The 4,686-nt window shown below is 35.1% G+C and overlaps 1 protein-coding gene across 2 annotated transcripts in view; it reads left to right on the top strand.

Moving 5' to 3' along the window:
* aig1 (androgen-induced 1 (H. sapiens)) overlaps positions 1–4,686 on the top strand; it is a 135,356-nt gene that overhangs the window by 128,138 nt on the left and 2,532 nt on the right. The window lies entirely within an intron of this gene.

Raw genomic sequence — 4,686 nt, 5'->3', positions numbered from 1 at the left:
CTTCCGTGTTAGAGGTAACCTGGGTGCCCTTCTCCTAAAAGAGATTCAATTTTTTTTTTTTAAAGAACATGCCATAGCATATTTTTATTAGTGGAAATTTTAAGTAGGAACCAAAATCAGCTTTGCTTAAGAATGTTTTACCCAAATAATCGTCAAGCATTTTAGAAGACAAAAAAAAATATTAAAGCGTATATGGAAAATGTGTGTGTTTGGGGGGGGGGGGGGGGGTATTTTCGGACAGAATCTTCACTAGCAGTGAGAGCTGGAGTGTGAATGGATTGTGTTTGGCAGAGAGATGAAAACCTCGGTGCCTCGTGCTGTAGTGGTGGTAGTTTTGGAGACTGACTGTCCCTTTTGTAGGAGAAGACAGAAGCTTTTTTTGCCAGAGGCGAAAGGAAGCAAGGGACCAGAGCATCAGAGAGCTACCCATTCTGCTCACAAGTATGAACTGCATTCAATCCAAGTTACTTCTTTTTGTTGTTGTTGTTGTTGTTGTTGTTACCTGCACACAGTCACAAACACTCCTGTTATATGGATGGAATGGACATGATTTATTGACTGAAGGTTTGAGGCTAACTTACATTGAAGGCTTTGTACTGTTTTTTTTTTTTTTTTTTTTCATAAAAATATTACGGTTGTAATTGTCGAGAAATAGTTAAAAAAATTTGTGTATTATTTAAAAAAAAAAATATTTCTTGTTTTTACCGGTTGTTTAACCAGTACAGTGTTTTTTGGTATGATATTTCATTTTATTTTTTTAAACAAAATCTCTCAGAGGTGTGAAGGTTGCAACCATCCATTGCAAATAATCCTTGAATTTCAACACTTTTGTTAGGAAAATAAATATATTTCTTTTTTTGCAGCCGCATAGTTATAAGCCTTATCAGCTTGGCTAATGAATATAAGTTAAGCAGATACGTGGGTTCTTATGGAGCTCCTAAAGGAACATGGTGATGGGAAAAAATTATATTTTAAAAATAATAAAATAACGAAAGAAAATGTTCGCCACCCCCTGAGAAACTTTGCTGTGAGCGAACGCAAAACTGGTGATGGAAATAATATGAACTGGGAGGAAACCACTACATTTCAATGCTTTAGTTAGCGAACACAAAGTTTCTTGGGGGAACACAATACTTTTGCCACAAACGCAAAAGTTTTGCCAGGGGAAAGTTTCTTGGGCGAATGCAAAAGCATTGAAATAGAATTATTATTATATGAAGTGGGAAGAAAAAATATATTTTGATGCTTTTGCTAGTGAAGTTAGCGAAGTGCAAAGTTTATTAGGGAATGCAAAAAAACTTGCAAGAGACTGTTAAAGTTATAAAGTTTCTTGAGGGAATGCAAAACTTGCAATAGAGCACAAAAGTTTTGTGAGTGAACGAACGCAGTTTTTGGGGGAAATGCAACATTTGCAAGAGAATGCAAACTCTATTTTGATGCTTTTGCCAACAAAGTGTAAGCGAAGTTTTGTTAGCGAAGTTTTGCTAGCGAAGTTAGCAAAGTTTATTAGCGAATGCAAAAAAACTTGCCAGGTGTGAAAGTTTTGTGTCAAAACACAAAGTTTCTTGAGGGAATGCAAAACTTGCCAGAGAGCACAAAAGTTTTGCGAGGGAATGCAAAAACATTGAATACAATTTTTCCTCCCATCTCAATTTTTTTTCATCACCATGTCCCTTTAGGGGCTCATTCAAGTAAGTTCTAACTATATTAGAAATCACCTTTTACTATGTTCATTCAAGTATACGCCAAATATCATCTCTTTATCAACAGCATATCACTTCAAACTTTCCCACCTCGTGAGAATAAGCTATGCACATGGAAAAGGTCTGCGGATCCGTCCTTCTTGACAGCAGACCTGTTTTTAAAATTGTAGCAATGCCATTGTTACAAATTTTTCGGGTTGTGTGAGCCGTTCCTCTCTGATCGTTGTTTATTGGGTGCTGTCGACCAAACTACCACATTATAGCTCATTCTGCCTTGTAATTGGTACCAGCTTTCGATCTAAAGCTATTGAACCACACAAGTGCCAGACCACTGAATATGTCAAACTCATCCTTAAAGGGATAGTTCACCCAAATATGAAAATGTTGTCATCATTTACTCGCCCTCAAGTTGTTCCAAACCTGTATGAGTTTCTTTCTTCTGTTGAACACAAAAGATATTTTGAAGGATGTTGGTAACGAGACTGTTGACGGCACCCATTGACTTCCATAGTAGGAAAAAAAATACTAAAGAAGTCAATAGCTACCTTCAACTGTCTGGTTACCAATATCCTTTTTACAAAATATCTGTGTTCAACAGAAGAAAGAAACTCATACAGGTTTGGAACAACATAAGGGTGAGTGATGACAAAATTTTCATTTTTGGGCGACCTATCCCATTAAGGCTGAGGGTTTCTTCTCAGTCACATGAAGATGAAAGGTCACGAGTTTCAATGACATATCAGATGTATCATGTTGAACTGCTCAGACCCTTTATGGGAGAGAAGCGGTCTGCTGCTTATTGGAAGAACATTACATTGTTACAGATTTCTATCATTTATAACTTGTTTGGTAACTGATCAGATGCGTGTGAAATTGTGAGTGAAAACCTTTTTATGGCAGACAAAAAAACAAGTATTAGTTGTTTGAAAATGGGTTTCTGATTTTAAGGAAATGCAATGATCTCCCCTTAAAGGTGCTAAGACATTTTACCCATATTATAAAATCCAATTACGGTATTGTAGCATTTACTTTTTTATGAGGAAAGAGCACATTAAAGTGACTTTTATTGTAGCACAATGATTATGAACTGAATTAATCTCAATTAAGATACATGTTTGATGGTAAGCATTGCCAAAAAAAAAAAAAGAAGAAAGGTTAAATTAATATTCATGAAATTACAAATGCCTTTGTGGAATTTTTGTTTCCATGTCTTAAATGCAGTCTTGTCTGAAAATACAATCAATTTTGATGACTGACAAATATTTTTTTTTCAAAGAATGTTACTGATGTGACTTTCTCTATTTTGAAGACCTCACCTCAAACTTGTCCTCATGTTTCTGTAATATAGCTTAAATGTACCGCCTAAATAAGGACTTTATAAAATTCAATTGACTCTCAATTGTTTTACACACATTTTTCCTAAGTCTTACCAGAGCTTGCACTCTTTTTCTGTCATAAATTTGTGTTTCTGAGTCACCTCCCATTTCCCCACGAGGAAACATGTAATTTTATTAATCCTCTGTAGCATGTTTTAATAAAACTGTTTTTCTGGAAGTCGGATTCACGGTTCTCTGTGCTTATTTATGCATCTCTAGAATAGACCTTATTCAGAGCAGCGCCATGACAGGTATGAAAGCGAGACTGTGAGGAATAGACTTCCCATAAATCAGTTTTTGATTGTATTGAAAATAATATCAGACATAAGTATTAATACTGTAATATAGCACTGTTCATTTTATTACTTGCATGGCTGTAATCGATTGTTTTTTCCTTAGCAGAATCTTTGAGATAATATAGCCTACAGGTAAGGTTCCAAAATGATTTGAATCTAATATTTCATGTCCATGTATTTTGTTGAGTAGCCGTATAATAAACTGGTTTATTTTGTGATAATGATTGGCTGAATGTGCATTATGCCTTACTTAGCATAGAAGTCTGTTTTTGTAAGGTCTTCTTAACCCTAAGGTGTTGTTCCGCCATTTTGGACCGAAAAAATAAATAAGTTTTGAAATTTTAAAAATCGCTACTTCATCGGAATGGTACAAAACTCGCTATGTGACCACACACACACACACAAATTATGGACTTGAATAGAACAAGCTAAATTGTAAAAAAAATAATCGCACTTGTTTTGATCGCGGTCAAAAATGACCCCCCATATAGGAAATTAATGGGAAATATGCAAAAATAGTAAAATAGAAATTTATTTTTCATGTAAAATCTACCATTCAGCCACAATGTAGTTTTAAAAAATGGACAGCACGGAAGAGCTTACACTCTAAAACATCAAAAGTACAAAACACACACACACACACACACAAATGAACTGGTGTGGCTGTAACAATATGGCAAAATTGAGACGGAAGACTCAAATAGGAGGTTAAAATCAGGTTGATTAAGCTCTGATAAAGCATTCGTTTTCATTTTTGTTACATTTTTATTGAATTTTGATGTGTAACAAAACGTCTTTCTCTGTGTTCGGGTTTGACTGAAATAATGCAAAACTGACACTTAAAATCAACATTAAAAAAAAAACCTAAACTAAACCATGGCAAAAAGTAATCTTTGATAATATCTAAATATATATCCAAATCAACAACTTGATAAATACAAGTATTTATGTCTAAAATCAACTAGAGAATGTATAAGCCTTTTTATATAAAGCTATAAAGGAATCTAGTGGTTACACCATGGCATTACATAAGCTTTTATTTTTTTACTCCCACCAGATGGCAGTAATCTGTCTTCAAAAATTGGATTTTAAAGTCCCCGTGAACCGGAAGTTGCAAACGACTTTTCTCCAGTGTTGTGACGTATTTCCGAGAGAAACGGAATACTAAATGAGGCAAAATGGTGGGCGTGGCTTTTTCCCCAACTAGCACCTGATTGGATCTAGAAATGTAGGTGTTTTCATTCAGCCTGTCTACTGTCCAATATTATGAAGCTGCAGACTCGGAGCCTGCATCTACAGTCCCCCACCGAG

Source organism: Rhinichthys klamathensis, unplaced genomic scaffold, assembly GCF_029890125.1.
Source record: "Rhinichthys klamathensis goyatoka isolate OS25496 unplaced genomic scaffold, OSU_Roscu_1.1 h1tg000281l_1, whole genome shotgun sequence".
Taxonomy (NCBI): Eukaryota; Metazoa; Chordata; class Actinopteri; order Cypriniformes; family Leuciscidae; genus Rhinichthys; species Rhinichthys klamathensis.
Note: the sequence above shows the minus strand (reverse complement) of the source record. Positions and strands in the feature narration are given on the sequence as shown.